The sequence below is a fragment of the Ictidomys tridecemlineatus genome, chromosome 5, assembly GCF_052094955.1.
Source record: "Ictidomys tridecemlineatus isolate mIctTri1 chromosome 5, mIctTri1.hap1, whole genome shotgun sequence".
Lineage (NCBI taxonomy): Eukaryota > Metazoa > Chordata > Mammalia > Rodentia > Sciuridae > Ictidomys > Ictidomys tridecemlineatus.
In genome coordinates this window covers 17,071,829-17,088,043 of record NC_135481.1, presented here as the reverse complement: position 1 = coordinate 17,088,043, position 16,215 = coordinate 17,071,829, and the positions used below count along the sequence as shown (strand labels likewise).

The window sequence follows — 16,215 nt, the reverse complement described above, 5'->3', positions numbered from 1 at the left end:
CTTACCTTGTTAGATGTTCTCACTGTACTTTGATTATGTGATTATAGGCCTACCTGCCCCCACTGAATGGTGAATTCCATAAAGTCATTTCAACAAGTGTCTTGCACAGTGCCAAGGTCTAATAGTGGATGGATTGATGGATCCATGGATGGACAGACTTGGACATAAAGGCACATAGGCTTTACCTGTGGCTCCTTATCCTTGGCCTCAAGCAGGATGTTGGAGCGGAGGCCATCTAATTTTCCAAGAAGTTCATGATGCCATTGATTCTCAGTCTCAAAGAGATTAGCCACTCCTTTGTTATACAGATAAAGCCATCACCCCGTGGTTACCCAAGAACATGTTTTCATTCAACAAACACTTACGGGCTCACTGTGCACCAGGCTCTCTACTCACTGTCTGAATCACAACCTGAATCAGTGCTGGAGGACTTCTAGGAGTGGCCTCCTCTCTAATTGGTGAGCAATTTCCCTACAACCACAAGAGACCCTAGGGAAAGCAGAAATCAGGATCTCAAATCGAGACTCCTGCCCAGAGGTAGCTTGATTTGGCAAATCCTGAGCTTTTTAAAAGGGCTTCAGTGAGGTGGGCTGGGTTGTGGCTCAGTGGTAGAGCGCTTGCCTAGCAGGTGTGAGGCCCTGGGTTCGATCCTCAGCACCACATATAAATAAATAAATAAAATAAAGGTCCACTGACAACTAAAAAAATATCTAAAAAGGGGTGGTGGGGCTTCAGAAAGTGGGTGGGTTCCAGCTCAACTCCTGTTAGTGTAAAGCAAACTCTCTTCCCCTTCTCAGCCTCCCCGGGCACCACTCCCTGCTCTACCCTTTGGTTCCAGCAATGCTGAAAGCCAGGGGGCCCTGTGTGCCCTGGATACAAGCTCCATGAGGACAGGAACCTTGCTGGCCTGTCATTGTATCTCCAGCACCTCCACATTCCTGGAACCTAATAGGCCATTGGGAAATGTTTGTGATGATGTAATAAATGCTATGTTGTACTGTTGCTGCCATTGCCACCGTCATACATCATGTTATAGATGATACATTGTAGTACCATAATCTACCGTGGTCTTTGCCGGCAATGTCTCCCTGTGCTCAGAACGCCCTTCCATCTTCCATTTTTATTTAGCCTCTTTTTTTTTTTTCTTCTGATACTGGGGATTGAACCCAGGGGTGCTGAACCACTGAGCCACATCCCCAGCCCTTTTGTATGTTTTATTTAGAGACAGGGTCTCTCTGAGTTGCTTAGGGCCTCACTAAGTGACTGAGGTTGGCTTTGGAATTCATGATCCTCCTGCCTCAGCCTCCCGAGCCACTGCCATTGGGATTACAGGTATGCATCATGATGCCTGGCTCTCCAACCTGAGCCTTTCTTTCTTTTTTTTTTTTTTTAAGAGAGAGTGAGAGAGAGAGGGGGACAGAGAGAGAGAGAATTTTAACATTTATTTATTTTTTCTTAGTTCTCGGCGGACACAACATCTTTGTTTGTATGTGGTGCTGAGGATCGAACCCGGGCCGCACGCACGCTAGGCGAGCGCGCTACCGCTTGAGCCACATCCCCAGCCCCCCTGAGCCTTTCTTAAAGCCCCTAGCTCACATCAAACAGCCTTCCTCTGAGTTTCTGGCATCCTGTAGAGAGGTCTCTCTTCTCACTAGCCACAGGATACTGCATTTTTCTGGTGTGTGTCTGCTCCCTGCCCTGGACTTGGAGCATCGTGTAGACAGGGACCAGAGGTTATTCATCTTCATACCCTCAGCTCCTTGGCAAGGTGTCTGGAACATAGAAAGCACTCCATAAAGATTTGTCAACTTGAACTAAACAGCCCCAAGTAGATGCAGATTGGGTCATACCAAATGTGATTGCTGATTCATTTGGTCATTTGGCAAACATTGATTGAGTACTCGTGATGTGCCAAGCACTGTTTTGGGTGGGGGAGACACAGCACTGAGCCAAACAGACAAAAATGATGATAAAGAGGGTGCTTATCAATTAGACACAACCCAGATATTTTAACAGGGTAGTAAAGTGCTGTGCAGGGTCAATGTGAATTTATTTTGAACCTCAGCTTTAACCCTAACATTAAGATTCAGCAGGAAATTCAGGGTCCCAATGGCACAGTGATCTCTCAGGTGTGCACCACAATGTGCAGCCTCAGTGGTCTCTCTTTCTTTGTCCACCTCCTTAATGGATACATACAGTAGTCTCCCATGAGATATTTTAGTATATGTTTATTCAGGGTCCTCTGAAATTCCTTTTACATTCTAAAATCTCAATAATTTGCCTAGAAATGTTCTGCAAATAGCATTAAGTATTTCAAGGCTTAGAAAGCACTTCACAAGTGCACAAAATGCATTTGTATTTCAGATCCCATGATAAATAAAAAAATTGAAGTCCAATCAGCTTTCAATCCAGATGAAATTCAATTGAATTGAATTGAAATGCCATTTATGGACTTTTTTGATCACACTGACTACCCACGTTACATTGAACAAACTCATATGGAGCCCTCCTATTCTGCCATGTGCTGTAGTAGCATTAAAAAAAAAAAAAAGATCAATAGGACTTGATCCTGATGTTTAAAGAGTTCCCAGTTTAGTGGGGGAGACTGCATTACCGTCTCACTCGAACACGTGAGACTGAGAAACACTGCAGCCCGGGTAGGTTCGCACGGTGCTGGAGGAACAGGCGGACCAACACGTTCATTTTGCCCCTGGAGGTAGCAGAGAGGCTTGACCAGTGGCAATACCTAGGTGGAGATTAAATAGATGAGCAGAGTTTGGCAAAGAGTGGAAATAAGGGAAGAGACCGGCTGGGAAGAAGGATGTGTCATGAACACAGTGACCGAGGTACAGGGCAAGCAGGTGGTGAAGGATATTGACTGATAACAAGGTAAGTTTTTATTCCAGGGACAAGGGAGAATGTTATTAAAGTTTAAATGTTTAAAATTTATGATGCCTTTATATATACCTAAGGACATACATCATGATACTCTGTAACAAAAAAACAGAGAAGGGCCAATATTACCTGCCTTTTGTGAAGTGTTTACTCTATTAGGCAGGTGCCAGATTAGGCATCTGCTAGGCAATTTGCATTTTATCTTCGTGACAACCCTAGGATGAAGCTATCATGATGCCCATTTTACAGATGAGACCATGGAGGCTCTGAGTGATTAAGTCCCTCAGCCAGTCTGTAGCAGACTTGGAACTTAAATGCAAGTTTAAGTTGGTGGGTCTGACTTCAAGGCCTGTGACCTCAACTTCTGGGCTACGGCTGAAACTTGTACAAACTCTAAGCAAATTCATGAATTAGGAGTTTATAGAAACTTTTTTAAGATTTAGTATATATATTAAAACTTTAAATGGTTCACACTCTTTAACCCAAAATGAGATTTCTGGAAACAAATCTTAAAGAAGTAATCAGAAATTCACCCAAAGTTATATGCACAAAGATGGTTATTGCAATGTTATTTATAGCACAAACAAAATGCCCAATATTAGGAAAGTTTTTCTTATAAAATGATGGCTTATTATATAATCATTAAAATTATATTTGCATAGGATAAAAAATTATGTATATATAATGGTAACTGCATAAATTTTAAAATGTGCAACAAAAAAAAAAAGAAAGAAAAGAAATATCATAGAGTAGCCTGTCTGAAAAGGGAGCTAGAAGTGATTTTATTTTCCCCTACACGTCCCAAATTTTCTTCATTTGAGCACCTCGGTTTTAACATCTGGAAAAAAATAGAACCAAAAAAAAAAGCAACTCCATCCTGGGCAGCCAGAGGGATGAGTGGCAGCCGTGTTGGCCAAATCAGCTACTGCACTTGACCCTCAGATGTCTGGAGATCAACACATTGACTGAGCTGGTGCCCTCGCCGTGACATCAAGGGTCCAAATTCAAATCATTCCATTTACCCATAGTCACTCAAATATTCAAAGAAGGCAGCGTAATTCATCCTAAAATTTAAAAAAATTATGTTTTGCAATTCATTAAATTAACACATTTGTTAAATATTGTCAAGTTTGTTTTTTAGCCTGACACTAGTAATTCTTCAAGGAAGTGGGAAAGAAGGAGAAGAGAGAACAGATCTGGAACTTTGGGGTCCAACCCAGGAAAGCTACTGGCTGGTTAAGTGCAGAAACTTACTCTACAATTGCTGGGTCCTCTCAGAGGAATTAGAGTTAAAGCTAATAACCCAATTTGGAATAATCTAAAGCTCTTTTTAGGGAAGTTTTTTACTCAATTGGGCTCATTATGCATGGGTTTAATGTGTAACAATTTGTTCTTGAAAGCTAACATTATTGTTGGCAATAAAGATAGGAAGTGGAAATAAGTTTCCAATATGTAAAGCAGATTTATTTCTCGTTTCATATGGACTTGTTCCGGGTCTCTGCTTATGAATCACACTGGGCTCCCCGCAATAAGACGCTGTCCATGCAGTTGGTTATGATAAATGGCCTGTAATTGTGAATCTGATATTGGTTTTCAATATTGAATTTATCATTCTGTCCTCTTAACAGATATTAAATACCTTTAAGAATTTATCCATTTGCCTGATCCATCCGTGATTTTTCAATATGTAAAATTTATTAGTTTCCTAGTTTTTTGAGATTTTAACGGCCGACAACATCATTAATAACGCTGAGTAATGGAGCTGACCTCTTTTAAACCTCGTTCCCTTCCACTAATCCAGAACATTCAAATTGAATCAGAATGTATTCAATTGAGGGACTCAAAGAGAAAGAGGACTGTGGTGGGGTGAGGTGTCTGGTTTGAGATGCAGCAGCCGCAGCCTGGCCACATTGTCACCGCCTCTACCTCTTCACCTCCAGCCCCTGGCAGAGGGAGTCAAGCCCAGTTGTGTGGATCTTTGCTTCCTCCTCCTCCCCCTCCTTCTCCCATTGGCTGGGCCAGCTCCGCAGACTCCTCCCCTCAGCTGCCTCAGTTTCTTCAGTGTCGAGTGATTGATGATAATAATAATGCTGCTTGTCTGGCTCCCTCCTAAAGTACTTCGGGAATTGATGAAAGCTTGCAGGCTGTACACTCAGAGAGTCCCCTCCAGGACAGCTGCCTTGCTGCCCTGGAAGCCTCACCAAGCTTGGTGGGGAAGGAGTCCTCTCCTTCATTTCAGTCCTGTCCTTCATTTGGCTGAAAGAAATCAGACTGTGTGGAAGAGAAACAAGGCTGTGAGGAACAACAGCAAAGCAGGATTTACCTGACTCCCAGTTCTGTGTGTTTAAGGCTTCCCGTGCATGTTGCTACCAGAACAGCATAAAGCTAGCTCAGGGTCAGAATTTGGAACCATGCCTTGGCTAATTTTATTGATTTTTGAATTTCTTTTTCTTTTCTTTTCTTTTTCTTTTTTTTTTTTTTTAGTTGTAAATGGACAGCATGCCTTTATTTTATTTGCTTATTTTTATATGATGCTGAGGATCAAACCCAGGGCCTCACACATGCTAGGCAAGTGCTCTGCCACTGAGCTATAGCCCCAGCCCTTTTTTGTTTGTTTAACTCAGTCTACAAGGCTACATCTCATAGTTACTGTAGTATCCATGGCATAAAACCGACACTTAGAAATGACCTCTGTTAGGTCAGGGAACAAGTTGACCACCAGTTATGGGGGTTCCCTCAGCCAGGGGCCCAGAAAGGAATGAGCCAGAGCTGTGAGCACATGCAGAAAATTAAAGGGCCTCGTGGCAGGACAGGGAAGTGGACAAAAAGCAGCCCTGAGAGGGGACCCAGCTGAATTTCCTGATCATGCTCAGGGGATACAGAGGACCGCCTTCTTGGGGCGACTGCAGGGTGCACAGTCCTTGCTGCCCTCTTCCTGCAGATAATTGGAAATTAACTACCACCCCTTCCCCTAAAGCCTAATTTCATATTCTTGCAGCAGCCTGATTGACTTTCAGTCCAATGAAAATCAGCTTCCTTGGAAGTTTTGTCTATTTAAGGATTATGGGCCAAGATCAGACCTATCAGAAGAAACCAGGCGTTGTCAATAGATCAATAACAGGTGACAAATTTCCAAAGGGCTCCTGAGTCAAGAGGGAACTTATTTTTATTATTTTCTTTTACCAAAAGCTGGAGGGTCACCTGGCTCCAGATCTAGTCTACAGGACAATGTCAGATTAGGTGACCCAGTCCATACCAGTCACCAACTCTCCAAAATTTTCCTGCAATCCCAGAGCATGATTTACAAGCCCTCATAAAGTACATATGTCCTCCTCAAACCCCAGACATTTTAGAACCTTCTGTAGATTCAGCTTTACTCCCCAAGACTCTTACTATACTTTTCATATCAATGACTAATCACCCCCTCGAGCGCCTCCCCCAGAATTTTAATCAGGGGAAATGTTTGAGTATCTATGAGTGCCTGGATACTCAGCACTGGGTGAACTGCTGTGGAGACACAAAAATATATAAAATACCTCTGCCCTCAGGTAGGACTAGCAATGGCACTGTTCTTCAGAATCAATTATTGAGCATTACTCCATGCCTGGCACCATGCCAAATGATGCAAAGAATCATACTTAGTCCTTTCCCAAAGAGTGTATTTTTTTTTTGAGAATTTTAACATTTATTTATTTTTTCTTAGTTCTCGGCGGACACAACATCTTTGTTGGTATGTGGTGCTGCTGAGGATCGAACCCGGGTCGCACGCATGCCAGGCGAGCGCGCTACCACTTGAGCCACATCCCCAGCCCCTAGGAGTGTATTTTATTCAAGAGAGAAGATTGTAATCTATAAACCCGATGGTTCATGGTGAAATGTTGAGTGGTGAAGGCAATAAGCATAAGAGGGTTAGGAAGCCTCGTTGCAGGCTGGGAATAATCAGGGATAAACCTTATAAAGTAAGAGGCAATGGAAAAGCATCATGAGACAAGGATGGGTGGGGATAGGCAGCAAGAGCACACAGTCATTGTGTGGTTGAGTGTTGTCAGGAATTACCGTCTTTATTATCCAGCCCTTCAAATATCTGCCCTCCCTGCGAGGTACTCACTCATAGCTATCCTACACAGGAAAAGAGGCAACAAACACTAACAAAGCACCCACTGTGTGCAGAAGGTATCTTTACCATATGCATCTTCCCAAGCCGCTCTGCCAAGAAGACCTCATGATCCTCCTTCATGGAAAGGACCCCGGAGCTCAAATGGTAAATCATTGCTCAAGACTGTATCCCCAGTTATTGGCCAACTGAAATTCAGTCTCTCTCTTGACCTCCAAGGCTCACATTCTTTTACTCTGGATCACATGGACTCCAGGAAGCAGAAAGGGGTAATACCCCCAAGAAGGCAATATCAGGCCAGAATCTAGAAGAAGAGAAGGGAAAATGGCAGGTGGCCGTGCTTCTAAGTGGACATGAGCCAGGTGCCAGGGTGGGCAGGGAGTGCAACTAGATCTTCACTTTTAGATTCAGTCACCACTGTGGTCTCCTGCGACTGACACCCCAACCTGATTTCCCGCCATGATGACGGCTCCCTGTGGCAAAACACCAGTCCTTGAGGATCTAGGGCTTTCTCCCCTAGCAGCTAGAGTCTCCACTGGGGCTCTATATCCTTTGTCCAGGGTAAGACAAGCTTAGGTTTGGTGCCTACAGCTGGACCCCCTCACAGCTATGCCGTTTTTTGAGGTATATGAGGGAGAAAAACTATCACTGTCCCCAAAATAATATCTCCTCCATATGTAAATGGTTCCATTTTAAGCCAAAATTGGTGTAATTAAAATTATAAAAGGCTGGTTATGGTGGCACACTCCTATAATCCCAGCAGCTCAGGAGGCTGAGGCAGGAGGATCAAGAGTTCAAAGCCAGCCTCAGCAATTTAGGGAGGCCCTAAGCAAACTGGCAACATCCTGTCTCAAATTAAATACAAAAAAGACTGGAGATGTGGCTCAGTGGTTAAGTGCCCCTGGGTTCAATCCCCTCAATACAAAAAAAAAAAAAAAATATATATATATATATATATATATATATGTGTGTGTGTGTGAGTGTGTGTGTGTGTGTGTGTGTGTGTGTAACAAAAGATAGCCCTTTTCCCCTGTTGCCCTTAATTATGATAAAGATGAGAAAGAAGAAACTATAAGATAGTTTGTTTAAAAGGCACAATCCGAAGGGGCAATGAATAAATAATTAAAATGAGTGTATTGTTATTGCTTCTTCAAAAGGTCTCATGGACAGAGGGGCCTGATTGGCAGCCAAGACAGCCGGGAAACATTTGTCATCCTCAAAGTGACTGTTCTGAAAATGAAGATACAGAAAGCCCTGTTCTCTGGGACCTATCCCCCCACAGCCTTTCCATCAGATGGGAGAACAGGAAAAATGCCAAAGGTCAGTCTGCCCGACAAGGAACCCACCCCCCTGGGCACATTAACGTCAATCCAAAGAAAGGGTTAAATCCTTAGACTCCCTTGGCGTAGAAGAGGCAGAGCTACCACAAGATCAGCACCATTGTGGTGAAGCTGCTGCAGTCATTAACATTATCCGGCCCCAACATGGTACTTAGCACAGCACTGAGTATAAAGGATGATCCAGCTCCTGCTTTGAAAATAAATATCTAGGCTCTGAGACCTGATTTACGGCTCAGCAGGTGGCGCCAGCCTTTAGCAGCCCAGGCCACCCTGCCCCCTGCCCCCACAGCCCCTGCAGTCTCTCATTTTTCTCATGCAACTTCAGATCTTCTGGAATCTACTCTGTGTTACAAGGTCCTCCTGGGTTGCTTGGCCCTCAACTGGCCTCTGTGGCTCAAAGAACAGGCAAAGGACAGAAACAGAGAAGGGCAACCAGGACCCTGAGGTGGCACTAGAGCAGGAAGGGGGCATGGTGATGGTTTTCTATGACTGGTGGGAATCAAGTTAAGTACCTAATGTCACCCCTCTACCACTCCAGGCCCTGGATATGTCTTATCATTTCATCCTGGAATCTCACACTTTGTAAATCCTCTGGTATATTTTATTTTTATTAATTTATGTTTTTATTTTTTGCAGTAGTAGGGAACAAATCCATGATCTCACACATGCTAGGCAAGTGCTCTACCACTGAGCTACATCCTCAGGCCTTTTTCTTTTCTTTTATTTTCTTTTATTTATTTTGAGACAGTCTCTCTAAGTTGCCAAGGCTTGCCTCAAACTTGGGATCCTCCTGCCTCAGCCTCCCAGGTACCCAGGATTACAGGCTTGTGCCACCACACCTGACTCATACATTTGAAAAATCCAGATCCATGCCATAGTAAATTCTATCCATACACGACTTTGGAACACGAAAGCATTGACACGTGTCCATGGCCATCTAAGAAATGTATAAACATTATATGTACACATCAGTTCCTCTAGCAAAAGTCCCACTTCCCACTGCCAAATGTTATTTTTTACAGCAGCTCTGTGAGATGAGTGAAGGCGTATATCTCACCAAAGTAAGCCACTTTTTATAGAGTGGAAAAAAAAAAAAAAAAGCCCAAACAGTTTTATTGCTTTTTAACCAACAGAATTTCTGGATGCAAATGAATGAATCACCCTTGTGGTGATTGGCTGCCTGAGTTTCCTTGTCATGCATGGAGCAGGATCAGCGGATGTGACTTGTGTCCTCATGAGTCCCGGGGAAGATAAAAGACTGACATTGCTACCAGTGAATTATGAGATTTGTCTTTATCAGTGAAAATAAGGTCATAACGAAGCCAGCCGTCGCCTATTATATGTGTGTTCCATCTACTTCTCTGTATAATGTGATCCAGAGTGCCAGGGTGAGGTGGACAGCCCAGTGTATAAATTAGCAATTTTAAAAAGCTGCATTAAGTCTTTAAGGCCACCAGGGTACCTTTTAATGCATTGATGCCAGTCTTCAATAGACACTGGTCTTCTTTACATCTGACCTGCATTTTGATGACAATTTGATGGGAAAAGTATCTGGAAGGACTCTCCAAAGTACATTTGAAACTAGAGAGAAAAAAAGAATATGTTGAACCACAGCTGGATCCGGAGTAGACAGCTAACCAATCACGGAACTGAGTTCCTCAGGGCTACTTCTAAAGAGATCTATTAATTAAATAATTAAGTCATTCAGCCTTTGTTTCTGGAGCGATCTCTCCATGCAGGGCACCAAGGGACCTCTGAAGCCCTGGCTCTTTCAAAAGCTGAGAGAGGGATGTGTTTTGCATTAGAGAATCTCTGTACGAGGAAAAGAATGACAAGGGAAATGATGGCTATGTTCTAGAACATGTGCAAAGTTGACCCCGAGTCCTATATAAAATGATCTGTTGATGCCCAGGATTGAAAAAGATATGAAAAATTCTGAAAATGGCTTCTCTCTTCGACATGATCCTTGGCCTGAAATTTGCCGGCTTAGTTTTCTCATAGCTACTTCCACACAAACAAGTGCATCTATTTGCTGCCACAATACAATAGGCAAAATTTTACAAGATAAATACATTCTTCCTTCTCTTCCACAGTAATGACAGAAGTTTGAGAGTCAGCAATGGGCACAAGGAGGGGCAAGCGAGAGACGGAAGGAAAACAGACACAGGTCTCTATCCTCAAGGAACTCCCAAATGATTTATGGAATAAATAATTATTGAGTATCTACTAGATGTAACTACTCTACTTGACTAGCTATTTATTCCAGATGCAATTAAGTTCATGGGAGGTGGGGGGAGCAAGAGTAAGAAAGAAAACCTGAATCTTTCTTTCTTTCTTTTTTTTCAATGTACAAAGAATCTACTCATTCATCCAACATGGTTTCATTGAAAACCTAATATATGCCAGACACTGCTGTAAGCCCTGGGGAGCAGTGAACAACTCAAAGTCCCTGCTTTAATGGATCATATACCCCATGGGGGAGACAACCAACCAACACACAGGATGGACATTTATAATGAGAAGAGTACAGTGTAGTGGATTCTGGACTCTAACTGATTGGTTTAAGTACTATCTTTGTCAATTGCTAGGTATAGAACCATAGGGAAGTTATTTAACATTTGATGTCTCAATTTTCTCATCTGTAAAATGGGGAGAGTACTAGTAATACACCTAATCCACAGAATTGCTGTTAGGATTACTCAGGTTGGGACAGGAGCTGTAGCTCAGTGGCAGAGGGCTTGCCTAGCATGTGTGAGGCATAGGGTTTGATCCTTTGCATTACATAAAAATAAACAAATAAAATAAAGGTATGATGTCCAATTACAACTACAGAAAAAAAAAAGATCAGGTTAACATATGTAAAGTGCTTAGAGCAGCACTAGTTCTACCATAGTTAGTCCCATATGGCTGTGTGCTAGTAATACGAACGCCTCACTGATAAGGCGGAGATACGACAATGAATCAAAAATAAAGGCATACAGATGATAGGAGGTACTGTTAGATGGGGTGATCAGGGAAGGTCTGTCTGAAGGAAGAGGTGTTTGAGCAGAGACTTGAGTCATGACAATAACCAAGGAAGATGGCTGGGGGTGCAGCTCAGTGGTGGAGTGCTGGCCTAGCACATAGGAGGCCTTGGGTTTGATTCCCAGAATCGGAAAAAAACAAAAACAAGGAAGAACATTTTTGTCAGAGTGAATGGCAAATGAAAAATCTCTGAGACAGGATCAAGCTTGGGGTAACAGGGAAGAGCAGGATACTAAAACTAGCTAAAGAGAAGAAACTAAGGAAGTGCCCATGGGCCTGGCTGTCTCGGGCCTTGCAGGCCACATAGGGATCTTAGATATTATTCTAAGAACAACAAGAAGTTAGTGAAGAGGTTTGAACAAGGGAGTAACAAAATTTATGTTTTAATAACTTCTTTGTATAGCAGTTCCTCAAAAAATTGAAAATAGAACTACCATTTAATCCAGTGATGTATACCACAAATAATCAAAAGCTCAGTTTGAAGAGATAGCTGGACACCCCCATGTTCACACCCCCATCACATAACAGTCAGAAGGTGGGGAGGAACAAACCAATTGTCATCGACAGATGAATGGTTAAACACAGTGCAATGTCCACACAAGGAAACATCACTCAGCCTTAGAAAGGAAGAGATTCTGGAAATGATGGCATTTGCTGGTAAATGGATAGAGCTGGAGCATATCATGCTAAGTGAAATAAATTAGTCCCCAAACAACCAGAAGACGAATGTCTTCTCTGATAGGAGGATGCTAATTCACATAAGGGGAAAACTAGGGATTAGGCAGAAGAGAGTGAAGGGAGGGGAGCGAGCGGGTACAGAGGTAGGAAGGGCAGTAGAATGACTTGGACACTATGACCCCATGTGCAGATACGACTACACGACATGTGATTCAACATCGTGCACAATGAGAAGAATGAGAAGTTAGACTCTATTTATGTCTAAAGTGCATTCCACTGTCATGTATAACTAACTAGAATATTTTTAAATGACATCCATAGTGCTCAACACACACACACACAAAGAAAGGAGGACATTCTGACACCCCACAACATGGATGGACTTTGAGGACATTAAGCTAAATAAATAAAGCAGTCATAAAAGGACAAATATGGATGATTTCACTTATAGGAGATATCTAGGAGAGCCAAACCCATAGAAACAGAAAATAGAATGGGGATTGCCAGGAACAGGAGAGAGAGGGATGGGGAGCTGTGGCTTACTGGGTACAGAGTTCCAGAATTGCAAGATAAAAGAGTCCTGGAGATCTGTCGCACAACAAGGTGAATACTCTTCTTTTTTTTTAATAAATATTTTTTAAAGATGGACACAATATTTTTATTTATTTTATTTATATATATTTTTATGTGGTGCTGAGGATTGAACCCAATACCTTATAAATGTGAGGCAATTGCTCTACCGCTGAGCTATAACCCCAGCCCCAAGGTGAATACTGTTAATGCTATTAAAATATACACTTAAAAAGCATAAGGATGATAGATTTTATGCATATCTTACTATAATTTTTTAAAACATCATCTGTAGTCAGGGGCATGATGATGCATACCTGTAATCCCAGTGGCTCTGGAGGCTGAGGCAGGAGGATCACAAGTTCAAGGCCAGCCTCAGCAACTTAGTGAGGCCATGTCTCAAAACAAAATATAAAAAGGACCATGGATGTGGCTCAGTGATAAAGCACCGTGAGTTCAATCCACCATACAAAAACAAAAACAAAAAAAAAACCTGCCAGGCACTGTGGCACATACCTGTAATCCCAGGGACTCTGGAGGCTGAGGCAGGAAGATCATGAGTTCAAAGCCAGCCTCAGCAAAATGGAGGTGCTAAGCAACTCAGTGAGATCCTGTCTCTAAATAAAATACAATATTGGGCTGGGGATGTGGCTCAGTGGTCTAGTGCCTCTGAGTTCAGTCCCTGGTACAAAAAAAAACAAAACAAAACAAAAAAACACCCTTCTGCGTCTGCAAACTAGACTGACAACAAGTAAGAATGGAAGCAGAGAGCCCCCTTAGATGTTTTAGTTATATATTGCTACATATGAAACCAACCCAAAACTGTGGCTTAAAACAACCATCATTTTATTGTCCCTCATGAGTCTGTGGGTTGACTGGGCTCAGCCTGAAGGTTCTTCTGCTCCATGGGACGCCAGCTTAGGCTACAGGAGGGTACAACTTGTACATGATGCTTAGGCACATGTCTGGCACCTCTGTGGGACGCTCAGTTGGAACACTGATATGCAGTCTCCTGGCCTCTCCCGCTTCACTTGGCTTCTGCAGCAGAGCAGCTCAGGGCTCCCGGAGGTACAAAAGCTTTCTTGATACATGGGTCAGCTTCGCTTCCTCCACATTCCATGGCTAAAGTAAGAGTCACAGGTCAGCTGAGATTTGATGTAAAAATACACAAAGGTGTGACTCCAGGGAGGACTGGCTCCCAGGGGACCTTCTTTGGAGACTAGCCATGCAGGAGACCACTGCTGAGATCTGGGTGAGAAACAATGAAGGCTCAGACCACAATAGCATTTTAGATGGTAAAAAAAAATGATCAACTTGGGATATATTTTGAAAGCAGGATCAGTAAGATTTGCTGATGACTCAAATATGGAATAAAAAGGGAAAGAACAGTAAAAGATGAGTCTACGTTTTGGGGCAAGGCCACTGAATGAGTGGTGGTATCATTAATCAGGCAACAAAGTGTCAGCAAGAACAGCAAACTTGCCAGGAGTGGTACAGAACGACTGTAATCTCAGCAACCTGGGAGGCAGAGGCAGGAGAATCCCAAATTCAAGGTCAGCTTCAGCAATTTAGCAGACCTTGTCTCAAAATAAAATTTAAGAGCTGGAGGTATGGCTTAGTGGTAGAGCGTCTGCCTAGCATGCGTGAGGCCCCAGGCCCAATCCCCAGCACCACACACACACAAAAAAGTAATAATAATAATAATAATAGATTTAATAAGGGCTGGGGATGTGGCTCAGGAGTATCTATCATGTGCAAGTCCCCAGGTGCAATCCTGAGTACCAAAAAAAAAAAAAAAAAAAAAGCAGCCAGTGGTAGTGGTACACACCTGTAATTATCCAGCAGCTCTGGAGGCTAAGACAGGTGGACCACAAGTTCAAAGCCACCTCAGTAACTTAATGAGGCCCTAAGCAACTTAGTGAGACCGTGTCTCAAAATAAAAAGGGCTGGAGATGTGGCTCAGTGGTTAAGAGCCCCTAAGATCAATCCCCCATACAAAAAAAAAAAAAAAAAAAACCAGACTTGGAGACATGGTATCAAATCAATCCTCCGTTGTTTGTCCCACATCGCCTCTCTGGGCTTCTACTTCCAACCTGAAAGATGAGGACTATATCTGTTCATCCAATCTTATAAGGTCATCCCAGGAGCAAATGAAATCTTGTGTATAAATACCTTTGTCTGAAGGTTGTTATCCATGCTGTGGCCGAGGGACAACCACCCACCCTGCAACCATGAAATCTGGTTCCAACCCCAGGCCCCTCTTAGATTTGTTGAAAGCACTTGGGCAAGTCATTTAACCTCACAAATCTGTTTCCTTATTGGTATAATTAGGCAGGCCATAAAAGCTCTACTGCCTATGTCAAGGGCATTTTTGTGAAAATCAATCACAAGATGGAAAACATTTTTGAAAAGGCATAAAATGGCAATGGAAGGTATTATTATTGCATCAGTAATTACAGATCCAATATCCAGGCTTGCAGAGGGGTGGAGGGAACCAACAACAGGGTGGAGTCCATAAAAATTCACCCTTTCTCATGTGACCCAGGGGTTCCGGGCTTGCCTTAAGGAATAGCCAGGGGGGAATACCACTCAGAGCTGCTGTAAAACACAGCCCCTAATTGCAAGTCAATCATACGCAAGCCACAGAGGTGGTGAGTTATTCATAATAATGGAATACAGATAACAAGCTTGGATTTGCAGCACTTTGAGACAAACTGTTTTTGTTGGTTGATTTTTTAATGCATTGGAAAACTGAGGGGTGAAAGCAGCAGGTCACATCACGGAAGCAAAGAAACAGCAGGAGCTGAGGGAAGAAAGGCTCCAATAAACATCTCTCTTCAAAATCGAATGTGTGACATCTGGGGCCAGGCCAGGCTCTGGAACCCAGGGCAAAGAGAGCAAGACAAGAACTCCAATATCCCCATCCGCCACAGAAAACCCTTGGGTTTTAAGGTCTCGTCTGAAAGACACCCACACACTAAAGAGCCTGGTATTCAATTTATTCTTTGCAGAAGAATAAGAGACTGAATCAATGCTGCAAGGATATGAACTTGGGTTCGGAGCCAGTCAAGAGCAGCCGTTCAAACCCTCACCCACCCCCTTCAGGCAGGGGAGCACATATAGTGAAGGACACGAAACGCAGTCATCGTTTTCTAAAGAGACCGCTTCTGCTCTCATTATCATTTAAGGCTGTAGTCAGTGTTGAACAATCATAAGAAACGGGCATGGGGGGAAAATGCACCCAAATCACAGGCGTACACAATAAAAATGCTATTATAGACTTTTGTGAATATAAATAGTTTTTTAAATGAGGCTGCTAAAACTGGCATCTTAGATGCTACCTGAAAAAGAGTCATGTTTATATATTCCAACAGTGGCACCGGTCACCAGTCTCGGCTGGCTACCACAGAATGGACTGGCTGATTCTTTTGGAATGAATTATCAAGGCAGACTGGTTGTGGGGCAGAGAAGGGAGAGGTGGATGGAAGCAGAGGGCGAACAAAGGGCAGAGAAAAGCGACTCGATGCTGGACAGGGGTAAATTGAAGAGGACAAAGGAATCAAAAGAATAAAAGGAGTAAGGACGGGTTCCCTC

The 16,215-nt window shown here is 43.0% G+C and overlaps 1 long non-coding RNA gene across 1 annotated transcript in view; it reads right to left on the bottom strand.

Annotated features, from left to right (window-relative positions):
• Positions 1-1,429: 1,429 nt before the first annotated feature.
• The window catches only part of LOC144377714 (uncharacterized), a 31,748-nt gene continuing 16,962 nt past the window's right edge, over positions 1,430-16,215 (bottom strand). The window contains exons 2-3 of the long non-coding RNA XR_013438734.1: positions 2,615-2,746; positions 1,430-1,772 (exon numbers count right to left, since the gene is read on the bottom strand). This is a non-coding gene — a long non-coding RNA (uncharacterized LOC144377714). The remainder of the gene's footprint in view (positions 1,773-2,614; positions 2,747-16,215) is intronic.